Source organism: Pinus tabuliformis, chromosome J (genome assembly GCF_031772625.1).
Source record: "Pinus tabuliformis cultivar Carrire ecotype Pingquan chromosome J, CPIR1, whole genome shotgun sequence".
In the NCBI taxonomy this organism is placed as follows: Eukaryota; Viridiplantae; Streptophyta; class Pinopsida; order Pinales; family Pinaceae; genus Pinus; species Pinus tabuliformis.
This window is the reverse complement of record NC_142295.1, coordinates 72,860,455-72,875,458: the sequence shown is the minus strand read 5'-3', so window position 1 is coordinate 72,875,458 and position 15,004 is coordinate 72,860,455. Positions and strand designations below refer to the sequence as shown.

Sequence of the window (15,004 nt, the reverse complement as noted above, 5' to 3'; positions counted from 1 at the left end):
AGGCCAAATGATGAAGGTGTCATTGAAAAATCAAAATCAACATCAGCTTAAGAGGAAAAAGTTGAGGGCTAATGTTTCAAAGTGTTATGTCGATATATTTGACACTATAAGGGATAAAGATGATCCAATGTGTCAATTAGGCTTATCTCAGGTGGTTGGGAGGAATGATTACTATCCTCCCCATCGAGATTCAATTCCTACAGGTAACGTGTTGAGTTCATATTGAGTCTATTATTGTAATGGCTTCAAGATTTGTTGTTTTATGGCCTTGGGCCTTGAAAAATATCTTACCCTTACTTATGTATGGGAGGGTGAGGTGCTTGCTTACATGGAAAGAAAAGGATTATCCCAACGTAATAAGATATTTTAACTAGATTGTTAATTGTGATTGTCTTATAATTACTTAAAAGAGAGATATTATAATATTTTGTTAAAAGATTCTCTCCTCTTCCCCAAAAATTTTAGATGGAGAATGATGTCATTTTCCAGATGGAAGAGTGGTTACTTACCCTAAGGACTCAACTAGATTTGATCCTATGATTGTAACCTCCCCATTGACCACATTTCCTAGGTTATTTTTTTAACTAATTAAACTAACCCTTGAGATTTATAAATCTCATTTATTATAATATAATGTATTTTCTCCCCGATGGGTGCGTCTCTAACACATAATCAAGTGGCAAGTGTTATACGTGACTTGGATTATAACCACCTCCCTTCTCTGCATGCCACCAACTCTTATCAGGCTTTATTACTTGCATTTATTAAGATGTCACCCTCCTCACATTATGCCCCACATTAATCTCAGTGGTGTAGGCCCCCCCCCAAATACTTTGTTGAAGGAACTCTCTCCAAGTTTGCAGATATCGTTTCCATTTTTTCTCTAGTCCTCTCCTCCATGTTGCTTCCTCCTCCAACCATGACTTTTGCCCATTATTCTTCTCTGAATCACTCACATGGTTTCCTCCTCCTTGTCTTTCTCTTTCCTTTGTTGGACATCATGAAGGGTGATGGTTTTGCGCCTCTAATTTCTAACCCACCCTCTTTTTTTGAGATATCATCACTCTCTTCTTTGAATTTCACTTACTACGCTCCCCTGTTATGGGTATCCTCAACTCTGTATGTCTCTCCCTCCCTTTGGCTTGTATGACCAGACAATGTTGTTGTTGTTAGAGAGGAGGTGGTGATCGAGGTTGTGTGACAGGATCGTATGCTTGATTCTATGCTAGATCCACATCCCATCATTATCCATCTCACGCTCGCCTAAAATTCAATCAGAAATCAACACAGTTGAGGAGGAAGTGCACTAAGAACATCAGGGAATTATGAACTTTGAGATTCTGGATACTGTTGCAACCTGGATTTTGGACACTAATAACACTAGGGACCATAATAATCATTACCTATATATTGTTGATCTCTATTGGCATGTCACATTACTTCTTGGGAAGGTTCTCGTATATAGGAGGAAGGCACAAGGCAACCTCATGTACAAGTTGGAGGATTTGAAATGTTGATGATGGATGTTGGAGGGTTGTCTTACATGTCTAGAGATGGGTTCGCTTTGAGGTTCTATGGTGACACCCCACTGCAAGGATGTCGACTAGTCCATCAATATTAACAACTCCCTTTCATTTATTACATGTTTTTCTTTACTTGTTATGTTTACTCTACTAAGAATTTTGGTCTCCATGATGTTCACTCTAAGGGTTGGTTTTCCTAACTATTGGACAACCTTTTTCTCCTTTTAGACAAACATGGTTAGTGTTGGACATGCGAACATACATGACTATTAATATTTTTTTGTTTTTATTCATTGTTTTTTCCCCTTAGCGAGGCACCAAATCTCTATAATCTCTCTATATGTTGGGTGTTGTTTTCCTCAACTCGTTTTTGGATAATGATTGACTAGCAATTATTCGGTCTTTGATCTAGTTTCCCATGTGGCAAGCTAGAGATAGTTAGTAACTCTAATTAGTTGTAAATTCTTGAATGAACAAAATTAATTTACAGCATATATATAATTTCTATTTTCATTGTAATTTTATATAATTTATAAGATCTAAGCATAAATGAATAATTGAACATGTTTATTGAATTATGGATAATTATAAACTTTATATATATCAATAACATAAAAATTACATTTTCATCATGTTTCTATAAGACTTTAATATTAATTTTTACGATGCTTTAAATGTAAACTTTTATGATGAAAATTTAATTTTATTGGTCAATTGACTTCATCCATGTTGGAAATTTTGATAATAATTTAGAAAACATAAAAATTGGCTTTGATCTATATATACATGTGTAAATAATGTTTCTTTTTCCCAGGAAACCTTCATGTGAATACCTTAGAGATGCTTCCCCGTATTTGTGAATGGCATTCCTAATAAATCCATGGGCCAGAGTATTCATCCTCACCTAAGAGGATTCAAAGTGGAAATTTGTCAATAGAGAACTAGCTGAATGCTTAGAAACATTTGCATCAACCAAATGAGTTAACCCCTTAAGATATTTCAAGGAAAAAATCATGAGGAACACAGGGGATGCTTCCTCACATTTATGGATCGCATCCCTGGTAAACCCATTAGAGTAGACTAATACACCTCATCTAGCGGAATTTGAGCTAGACACTTGTCCATGAAACTAAGCAAAAGGCCCAACAACATTAGCAACTATAGATTGATGATGCTTGAACCTTCTCAAGAAGATGAATTGTGTTTGGAGTTTTGAAATGTCCAAAAACTCACACATATTTAATCTCCAAAAGGTTCAAGAATCATCAATGTTTTTGGACATTTCAAAATCCACACACATTTCATCTCTAGAAGGTTCAAGTATCATCATAACTAATTGTGAAAATCTAGATACCAAACTACCAATTGAGTTGACCCCTTTAACTTACATATACATGTCCATATTTTGTAAAATGTGTTTCAAAGAGACATTTTGAAATTTGACATACTAACCATTTTACCAATAAATCCATACATTCTCTATATTGAATGTTTGATACCATTTGCATTTTTATATAACGAAATTGAAGAATTTGTGATGCAACTTTCCAAACATGTTCCGGACACACATTCAAATTAAATTGCCTTATAATCATATTTGCAAAAATTGATTTTGAAAAACAACCATAGTCCTATAATTAAAGGTTTTCCCTTTGAATTTGTACTCTTCACGTAATAATCATGAGTGTTGTTTGAATTTGGACATTGTCACATGAATAGATATGAAACAAACCTACAAATAGACACCAAATGTTATGAGTAAAACTTTGAAAGGGAAAATTCATGAAGCAAACATTACAACAAAATTGTGTCATTAACTTCTTTTTTAACTTCCCTTTTCTCTTGCATTTACCTTTTTGTGGTTTTTTATTTTTATTTTTTATGAAATTTCTATTTTCATTGAACAATGCTCAACTCACTCTTATTTCACAAGTCAATGCTAAACTTAGCATTTCTAGCATCCACTAGGGTGGGGTGTGCACACCCCACATTTTCCATGCACCTAGGATAGGGGGACACCTAGAAATGTTTCTCCACGTCCCCCTTTTGGGGAAACTCTAGGAGATGCAGGGGGGGACTTTCCCCAAAAGGGGTGCTTATGGGCACCCCCCTTAAAAATGGTTCGGCATCCCCCATGAATTTTTCTTGAAAACAATAATTTATAAGTGGGGAAGTCTAATATTCAACCTTAGGGCCCTACTAATGCTATGTAATTAATGGTAATGTTAAATTCTTGAAGTAAAAGGATTTTACTTAAATTTCTAACGTTACTCTTAATTAACTCAGGACGTTTGAGAGTGATTCTTACCTCATTGGATTTCATATGGAGAAAGTAGAATTTTAAATCCCACTAAAAATACAACAAACTTAACAGTTTTCAAATTTCAGAATTTGGGGCATTGTAACATTTCCATTGGATTTTATCATGTATGAGGGTATGGAACTAGCATTTAATTAAAAGCACCAAGCCCTCTATGTTCCTCAATGTTGGTGGCATTGATTATCAAACTCCTATGTCATGACCCTAGTAAAATTGTACCTATCACTCAAACAAAATCTCGACTTGACATGTTAAGCTTTGATTTTGAGATGCCAGAAATTGCTCCACAATAGTCATTCTTGTTTGTCGACATTTCGAGTCTACACCAAAACCGTCGTCAAGACAAAGGTCGAGGAGAAGCAAAAAAAAAAACGATGTAATAAATAGAGAGAGATCAATTAAATGGGCAAAAGTATTAAAATTAAATATTAATAAAAGTGAAAGCAGAATATTTGATCTTTACTTAAATTATATTATTTTTTTCCAATAAAAAGCATGTAGCATTATAATAATTTATTTTAAATTAATTTATATATTAAAAAAATTAATTAATTAATATACATGTATGTTTCATAAAATGTTTTAAATATTAATTTTGAATATATATAAATATCAATTTGAATATGTATATAAATATTTACATATTAATTTAAATGTATCAATATATTTAAATATTGATTAAATATATTTAACTTATTCATTATAGATTTGCTTAGAAATGATTAAATTGGGTATTGTAATGTTTTTCAAAATTATCAGGGTGTTAAAAAGTTAAAGTTAATTGTTTTAGGTTAATTAATTAATGAAAGAATTGATTAATATATTTAAAGATTAATTTGATTATATATTTTTGAATATATTTATTTAATTTTAATTTAAATATATTAATATATTCCATATAAATTTAAATATATTTAAAAATTAATTAAATATATTTAAATTAATCTATTATAATTTAATTTTTATTTTAAGTTATTCTTAAATTAATATTATTAAGGGATGTTGATGTTAATTAAAGAATAGAGGGGTAGAGATGGATAAGGAGGGAGGATGGGTCACTGGTTGGAGATTGTAGTTTTGTGTGAGCAGGGGATTCAACTCGCGTTGACTTCAATCCCACCATCTCTGTTGAGATTGATGGGGTGCTTCATGATTTTGAGAGCTTCACTCACCTTTCTTTCGTAATAATGGTTCTCCTCGGAGATTATTTCCATGTCTTCCAAGCACACATGGTGGTTGGTCTTGGAAGAATGTTCGACAAGTGTTGAGGATCTAATTCTTCCTTTCTTGATATCTACAACATGTTCTTTAAGTTTAATTTTGAAGGATCTTCTTGTCTCTCCAATGTAACATTTACCACAAGAGCACTTGACTTTATAAACGCCTTTTTGCTGGAAGTGATCTAGGTCGTCTTTTATAGATTTCATCTTATGCTGGATCGTATCTACTAGCTTGAACGAGGTTGTTATTATTTTCTTTTCAACACCTTGGCTAACTTGTCAGTGACACTCTATATGTAAGGGAGATACGATTTCCACTTAAGGCATGTTAAACTTTTTCTATCTTATTTTAATGCTTAGTGTTGAAGATAATGGAGAATATCCTAGAATAGGTAGAGTTGGTTCACGTAACCTCAGGATAGGAATTAGTTTCTATTTCCTAGGATGTTGTTCGAACTTCCCTAAAACCATGTTTTCTATTTAATGTGTAATGTGCATGAACAATGTAGAGCATTTTGCAGAGCTAGACTCTCCTGTTCAGACTCTCTTTTGTAGAGCTGACCAATGGGTTTTATTTATTTTAATACAAACATTGCCATTTTTATCATGGTATCAGAGCGTCGGGGCTAAGGAACCTGTAGGTTGGCTGGTGGGTGTCATTGAACAGGAATCATCGCAGTTTTGAGGAGTATAACTGCGACGTAGCCAAAATCGTCGCAGGTTAAGAGGAGTATCACTGCGATGAGTGCATTGTAGCTCCTTCGCACATTTTTTTTTATTTTGGCCGTCGCAGGTATTCCATGTACAGCTGCGACGACGTCGCAGATAAGTCATGTACATCTGTGACGATCATGTAAATCATAAAAGCTGCATGGGGAAGCCAAGAACAAGGCTGTAGCTGACAACAGAAGGTTGTCTGGAGGCTGTGAAGGAAGCCATGGTGATCAGCAGGTGTGTTGCGAGATCAAACAACATTGAAGATCAGTGATCTGTCTTTGTCATAGATCTAGGGTAAATCTAACATCTTCTTTTACCTGTCGATTTTTTTTTCTTCTAAATCGCCAAGATGAATAACAATATGTTTGAAGCATGCTTGAATGAGCATAACAAGCTCGATGGTTCCAATTATGAAAATTGGAAATTCAAGATGTAAACTCTGCTAGACATGCAGAGTGCTTGGACGATTGCGAATGGGGATGAGCCGAAGCCCACGGCTAGATCAGCATCGATCCCAGATTGGGAGAAGCGAGAAGGTAAAGCAAGGACGTTGTTGAAGATGTCAGTGAAAGATTGCATCATACCACACATTAGAGATTGTAAGACAACTAATGAGATCTGGGGAATTATGAAGGATTTGTATGAGATTAGGAATTCAAATAGTCTTTTGTTCCTCAAGAGTAAGATCCTATCCCTGAAGATGGAGGAGAATGAAACAATTGCTTCATTCGTAGCAAGGATCAAGGATCTGAAGAACAAATTGGCAGACATTGGTCATACAGTTAACGATACAGATCTTGTAACAATTACCATGAATGGTGTCACTGATGATTACCAAATGTTCATCACTGCGATAAATGCCAGAGAGAAGATCCCAAAATTTGAAGAGCTGACAGGAATACTGATGCAGGAAGAAGAAAGAAGATTGTCTCTAAAGCCCCAGAGTGTCAATCTTGCATTAATGATGAATAAAAACTTCTTCAAAGGAAAAGGAAGTCCACAACAACAAAACGGAGCAAACTCACACAAAAGACTGAATTAGACCCAAGGTACGCATCCGAATAGAAACTACTCTGAAACTAAATGTTTTTATTGTGGAAAAATGGGTCATATTGCCAGGGAATGCAGGAAGAAGAAATATCATGAAGAACAACAGAAGCAGAAAAGACATGCAGGTCATCTCGCGAATGACAATCATGTGCAAAATTTCATATTGTTCATGGCAGATCGTGATGAGAATGTTGATGCAGACATCTGATATGTAGATTCAGGAGCGTCAACGCACATGACAGGGAACAAGCATTGGTTCAAATATTTTAAAGAAATCAACGAAGGAGCACAGATTTACCTAGGTGATGATAGAAGTCATCAAATCAAAGGGTGTGGGAAAGTTTCTATCATTCTACCTAATGGTAATATCAAACAAATTCATAATGTTATGTATGTGTCTGGTGTAACAAAGAACTTGATTTCTGTATCCATGATTACAGATCAAGATCTGAAAGTTGAATTCTTTAAATCTAACTGTTATATTAAAGATCTGCTAGATGGCATGAAGACAATTCAGGAGGACTGTACAAATTGGATGTAAGACCTGCACTAGTTCGAGCATTGACAGTAGTGAGCCTGACTACATAAGAGCTATGGCATCAGAGATTTGGCCACATTAACTACAATGATTTGTTGTTACTACAAAAGAAGGAAATGGTAAGAGATCTTACTATGCTAAAGCAAGTACATAATGATTGTGATGCCTGTACATTAGGAAAATTGCATAGAGAAGAATTCCCTGTTCGAGTAGAAAAGAAATAGAGGGATATACTTGAATTAGTGCACACAGACCTTTGTGGACCCATGCAGACAAAATCATTAGGAGGCGCACTATATTTCTATTGTTTATTGATGACTGTACGAAGTTTTCTTGGGTGTATTTCTTAAGTAAGAAGAGCCATACATTCGAATACTTTAAGTAGTTTAAAATATGATTGAAAGACAAACAGGGAAACAGATAAAAATTCTCCATTTTGATCAAGGGGGAGAATACATGAAGGATGAGCTTATTAGGTATTGTAAAGATCATGGAATTTTGCAGTAGTTCACAGTGCCTCATACTCCACAGCAAAATGGAGTAACAGAAAGAAAGAACAGAACACTGGTGGAATATGCTAGAAGTATGTTGAAAGGTAAGAATCTTTCGAATGGTTTTTGGGCTAAAGTAGTGAATATTGTAGTTTATTTGAAAAATAGAAGTCCTACAAAGAGTCTTGAGTCTAAGACTCCTTATGAAGCATTATATGGATTTAAGCCTGCAGTAAAACACTTAAGAATATTTGGATCTAAAGCATTTGCCCACATTCCAAAGGAAGATAGAAGAAAATTAGATTCAAAAGCCATTAGATGTACCTTTATAGGGTATTGTTCACAGTATAAAGCTTATAGATTATTTAATCCCTCTACTCACAAGATTTTTGTTAGTAGAGATGTCAAATTCCATGAGCAGGATCATGAAGAATCTGATGAGCACAATGAGGAATGGGACATTCCGTACTTGGTGGAAGAAGAAGCAAAGAACAATCAGGGTCAGCAGCTGACAAAGGCAAAGGATGAACATCAATGGCAACAACAGCAACAACAGCAACAGCAGGAAGAAAAAGAAAATAATGATCAAATAAGGTTTGAAGCCACCCCACCACTTAGGAGATCAGGTAGGAAAGCTCAATTGCTTGCAAGATATAGGGAAAATGCTTTTATAACTAGTATGATGAATGTGGTTGAACCTTCTAGTTATAAAGAAGCAAATGAATGTAGTGAATGGAAAACAGCCATGGAACAGGAATATGATTCAATAATCAGAAATAACACTTGGGAATTGGTTGAACTTCCTAGAGGAAAACAAACCATAGGTTGTAAATGGTTATATAAACCGAAGATTAATGCAAATGGAACCATAGAAAAACTAAAAGCTAGGTTGGTAGCAAAGGGTACTCACAAAAAGAAGGGATAGACTATGAAGAAACCTTCGCCCCTATAGCTAAATTGAATACTATCAGAATGTTAATCGCTTTAGCTACTAAGAAACATTGGATGATGCACCAACTAGATGTAAAGTCTGCATTTTTGAATGGAGAACTAAAAGAAGAGGTTTATCTAGAGCAACCGGAAGGGTTTGTCCAGAAAGGAAAATAACATTTAGTCTGTAGATTGAAGAAAGCACTTTATGGACTAAAACAAGCTCCCAGGTCTTGGTATGAAAAGATTGATTCATTTTTTCTGCAAGCTGGCTATAATAGAAGTAAAAATGACCCTAATCTTTACACCATGAAAGATGAACAAGGGCGCATAGTGTTGATTTCATTGTATGTAGATGATTTGATCATTATAGGTGATGCTACATATCTAATCGATGAAATCAAGCAGTATATGTCGTAGGTGTTTGAAATGAAACACCTCAGTGAACTCAGATACTGTTTAGGTCTTGAGATTTGGAGAGATTCAGGTCAAACATTTTTGTCCCAAGCAAAGTATGTCAAAGGCCTGTTAGAAAAGTTTAGGATGGATCAGTGTAAGCTTGCAACGGTACCATTGCAGCAGAACATCAAATTACAGTGTGAAGATGGTTCAAAAGCGATGGATGCAACACTTTACAGACAGTCGGTTGGGAGTCTAATATACCTAACCACTACCAGACCTGATTTGGCTTATGCAGTCAGTATGCTAAGTCAATTTATGGCTAAGCCACTTGAAAGCCATTGGAATGTAGCAAAAAGTGTTTTGAGGTATCTACAAAGTATTGTAGATTACGGTATTATTTACACTGACTCCTCTGATGTTAGATTGGCAGGATTTGTAGATTCAGATTGGGCTGGAAATGTAGATGATCGCAGATCTATAATAGGTTATGCATTCAACATTGGATCTGGGGTGATCACATGGAACAGCAAGAAGCAGAACACAGTCTCCTTGTCCTCAGCGGAAACAGAGTATCAAGCCATGTGTGCAGCAACGTGCGAGGTAGTTTGGTTGCGGAGACTTCTCCAGGATGTTAGGGAAGAACAGATAGACACAACAACAATCAGAGTTCAATCAAACTTGCCAATAATCCGGTGTTTCACAAAAACACTAAACATATTGATACACAATTCCACTCTGTCAAGGAGAAAGTGCAATCCAAAGAAATCCATTTGGAATATTGTAATACATGTGATAATGTTGCAGACATTTTCACTAAGCCTCCTGGAAAAGTTAAGTTTCAAATGTTTAGGGAGATATTAGGCATATTTGTGAACCCATTCTCCATTAAGGGGGAGTGTTGAAGATAATGAAGAATATCCTAGAATAGGTAGAGTTGGTTCACGTAACCTCAGGATAGGAATTAATTTCTATTTCCTAGGATGTTGTTCTAACTTCCCTAAAACCATGTTTTCTATTTAATGTGTAATGTGCATGAACAATGTAGAGCGTTCTGCAGAGTCAAACTCTCCTAGTTCAGACTCTCTTTCGTAGAGCTGACTAGTGGGTTTTATTTATTTTAATACAAACATTGCCATTTTTATCACTTAGTGCGATATTGATGATGAGGATCTCATATATGCGATGATTTTTATAATAAGTAGGTATTTGTTGTAGCATGATTTTTTTTGGACTATAGAGGCCATCTAGAGCCTCTTTGTTGATCTATTTTGGTGTTAAAATATGGATGACGCTCGATGTTATTTTGGTTATATGCACCCTTGCTATGGATATGAGAAACTTTGCATATTTGTATATAATAGGCATTCGATGTTATTTTGGTTATATGCACCCTTGCTGTAGATATGAGAAACTTTGCATATTTGTGTATAATAGTCTAGATTCATATGGATGCACTTGAATATTTACATATTTTCCAAAATTTGAATATTTATGTATGTTTTTTTTGGTCAATTGGTTTTTTGTTGTCTGTTGTTTATTTTTAGTTTTAACTTTTGAGTCTTGACCATAGATAATGATGACCTTAGATGAATCTTAGTTTAACTTTTGAGTCTTGACTATAGATAATGATGACATTAGATGAATTCTTTCACTTTGTCAGGTTTTAGTATTTTTGAGTTTGAGTAATTTCAATTTACTATTCCAATCTTCTATGTTTAATATCTATTATTAATTTATTTTGCTTAGTACTAATCAAATTCTAGAATAATGAATAATAAATTTAAATCAATATATAAATATTTTACTATTTCTATTTAGTAGAACCATTTATACTATATAAATCAATATATTTCATTATTGAATTTAAATCATATTTATAATAGACACCCCCTACATCCTTGTGCAGTGAATTCCCTAAAATTTAAAATACTCCACATATACCCTGAATTCCCTGAAATTTGAAGATTTTCCGCATTCTTCTACCCATCTCCTCCCTGCATCCCCTAAAAACTTGGTGGAACATTGGTTCAAAGTTTCGAACAACCTCCCCATCCTTTGAGGCAGGGAAAAAATTGTGATGGCTAAGGGGGCAGATCACATCAGTTGTCCTCATTATCAGGGTGGATGGATAGGATTATGTATTTCTAGAATAATATGGAACAGTGCTCAATCAACCACATCCTCCGCTCCCAAAATGTTCAAGCTGACCGTCTGTCGAAGGAAGGACTGTCTTTAGAGCCTGGTTCTGGGTCTTTGATGATTTCTGATGATGACCGTTCTTGCTTCATCCAGGACTTTTCCATCCCTGGACTATGATCTGAGCTTTTTGTTCTTCCTTATCCATTCTAGCTACTCAGATAGTCTCTTTTTGTTATAAGTATTTAGTCATCTGTTGATCCTTGCATTTGTAAAGAATGTTTTTGCTCTGATTTTGATATGATGTTGTTCTGATCTTCTTTGGGAGGTCCTATATCTGTAAGTTTTGGGTTTCATATACTCACAAAGACGGTAGTTTTGACCCTTGCTGTCTTTTATATGTACTCTTTATATTGACTCAATATAATACTATGAAGATTTTTTCTCTCTGAAAAAGATCCCCTCCATTATTTGAACCAAGATTCATAATATGCAGTGCGGGGGTAAGACAGATGTTGAAGGTTGTGTTTAGTTAACCTGCTTTGGGAAGCGAAGTTCCATTTCGATTTTCACGGCAGGTTTGATGACGATTAAGGGACAGAGAGGTAATTTGTCCATCTTCAATAACTTACATTACTTGGGTTGACTTTCTTCGAATGTTTAGATGTGTTTTCCAAGCTTCAACTCTTACATAACTTTTTGTTTCAAGTCTGTGTTAGCTCTTTATGCCGTGCATATTCATGTTTCATGTGCTTAAATAATCCCCTGCAACTCTTCCTACTGTGTTTACAAGCTGTTGGACTGGTTCCAAAATTTTTCATGCCTTCACTGGTATAGGTTTTGGAACAGAATTCAGTTTTTCATTTTGCGATATATCTATTGAGGGGAATCTTTAATTCATATGGCACAAAGCTTCCATGTAAAAGAAGCAGCATAAATTCAAACTGTAATATCAGCGAAAATAAAAGAATATGAAGAACCCATTTGCTTCTCTTTCATTCCCATATTAGTTTAAAGAAAAACTTGGTAGGGAAACTCAAAAGATGCTTTCCTTATTCATGGATGCATTTTTAGTGAACTCGTTAGCATAGACTAATGCACTAGGCACCCATTGACTTGGAACTGGCCAAATGCCCAACAATATTGACAACAACCAATGCATCTAACCCCTGGAAATAAGGATGCATTTTTAGTAAACTCGTCAGCCTAGACTAATGTACTAGGCCCCATTGACTTGGAACTCGCCAAATGCCCAACAATATTGACAACAACCAGTGCATCTAACCCCTGGAACTAGAACACTGATTATTTGTTATATGCTCTGCCGATAAATAGTTTTAATAAAGACAGCCTACAGGTGAACATTTGTCTGAAACAAAACTAACAGTCAGCTCTCTTTTCCCTGTCTCAGCAATATGTTTTTGCCTAAACTGCAAATATGAACAAATGAATATGACATCCAACAAAACAAACAAGCCGAATTTAAATAATTCTAGTTCAAACCTCAAGTCACCATGAGCACAAGAAATTATCTGCATTTTGAATGGAGACAAATTGAAGCTGACAGTAATGGCAAAGGCGGAAATAAAAATACCTCGAATGTTGAAATCAAATGTTGAGCTCCAAAGAATAAAATGGCCTCAAACCACTGTGATCTAATCTGCCTTTTTGTTTAGTGTGGGAAGGAAGCTTCTAAGGTCGATGGAGATAGAAATTGAAGGCTATCTTATAACAGATTATGAATCATCCAGGAGGGTTCTCAATCCATTTGTTCTGCACTGTAGTAATTCATTTCCTCGTCTACATGCTCTAAACTGCAGCATTCATCACACCTCTCTGTTCAGCCATGCCATTGTGAGAGTTCTGAATTGGGATTTTATGAGACTTCTGAACTAACGTTCTACTGTATGACTCAACCACTCAATGAGCTGATTGGTAGAGTTTTATAACTGAATTTGCATTCTATGAATTGTTCCACCAAACTAATCTAGTAGTAGTGTAGGCTTATCGTCCCCTGGCTTCAATTTCCATTCTTTGGATTCTTTAATTAAGACTGATCGCTTCCACAAGGGCTGGTACTCAACCTTGATTTGTCTGTAGCCAATGAAAGTTAGTTTCATAATATAATGGATGAGAGTTCACATGACAGAATAGTTTTTGTCTCATTATCAAGTGTCCTCATGGCAAATCTTCTTCAGCGTTGATATCCGATTTGTCCTTCTGGGTCTTTGTCAATTGAACTAATGCAGAGTACCTTATTTGGTTGGTTTTTAAAGTAAAGTGATGTTACATTTTTTCTTTAAACAAACATCAGTCTGATATGTAGAATCAAAATAGAGATTGAATAAAAACCATTAAAAAATCAAATAATATTTTTAATATAAATTTAAATTTATGATACAAAATTTAATTTAATTTGATTTTTTAATTTAAAACTTGTAAAATCAATTATAATAAAAAAGTAATGTTATGACAATTTCATGAATATAGGATTAGCAAAGAAAATGAGCTTAATTATTTTAATTTAAAATTTGTAAAATAAACTATAATAAAAAATGGTGTTATAATATTTTAATATTATCATAAACATATGATTAGCAAAGAAAATGAGCTTGGTTATTTATTTGTTTATAATGATATATATCATACTTTTTGTTTTTAATTAAAATGTTTTATAAAAGAATGTTTTTGTTTTTGTTTTATTACTATAAAAAAATCAAGATATGATAAGTTTTTATAATTAATTATAATTATAATAAATTTTCTAGATGTATATGTTAATGACTGAATGTGTGTTTTGTATATTATTAAAAGATTTAATTTATAATTTTTTATTTAAAAAGATAAATTAATTTATAAAAGTATGATTTGATGATTTGATTGTAAGTAGTGAAGTGATCAAGTTTGGAGTAATGCATAAATCCAAATTTAAAACTTCTCAAGTATGTATAAATCAAGCTCACTCCTTATAGCCAATGGGCTCTTCAATTGAATAAATAAGTTAGAAAAAAGATAATCATTAAAAAAATAATTTACAAAGTATTAAAATAAAAAGGGAATAAGAAATAATAATTCAAAATGATTTAAATTAAAATGGTGAATAAACTAGCCCCATAGGGGTAGGTGAGTTGGTAATCACAATGCAGTGAAGTTCGTTAAAAAGGCGGGCTCCGTATTGAAGGTCACGAGTTCAAATCCACCGGACTTACCCTGGAGCTATATAGAGGGGCGGGCGTAGTTCCCAGTGGTTATAGAGGTAGCGGTCAGAATCGACCCCGTGTAATGTGAGTCGCAAGGCTGCCCCTGTTGCCGATTCCACTGTTAAAAAAAATAAAAAATGATGGTGAATAAACTTGTGAAATATAGACAGGATAAATTAAATCAAATAGTTGTAAAAATTGAATTAGATGAAGAAAATTATTTTAAATAAATAAATAAATATCAAAAACATTATGAGACAAGTGGAAGAGGCAAGGGAAGGGAGTTAAGAAGATGGATGATGATTTCTAAGATTGGTTGAAGTTGTATCCATCTTCACAATTAAAGTGGTTAGGTTGCTTTTAGATTTCTAGGATTTTCCTAAGATGCATGGAGAATAGTGGAAATATATGTTGAGATTTTGTTGTGATTAAAGAAATTGAGGTGTTTGTTGTTATGGAAATGTCTACAATAGTGGA

The 15,004-nt window shown here is 34.2% G+C and overlaps 1 protein-coding gene across 2 annotated transcripts in view; it reads right to left on the bottom strand.

The window, feature by feature from the left end:
- The window catches only part of LOC149225573 (cycloartenol synthase-like), a 529,143-nt gene extending 515,738 nt beyond the window's left edge, over positions 1-13,405 (bottom strand). For both annotated transcript variants that reach the window (XM_089377155.1, XM_089377157.1), the window contains exon 1: positions 12,922-13,405. The gene's annotated coding sequence lies outside the window, so the exon portion shown is untranslated. The remainder of the gene's footprint in view (positions 1-12,921) is intronic.
- Positions 13,406-15,004: the final 1,599 nt, after the last annotated feature.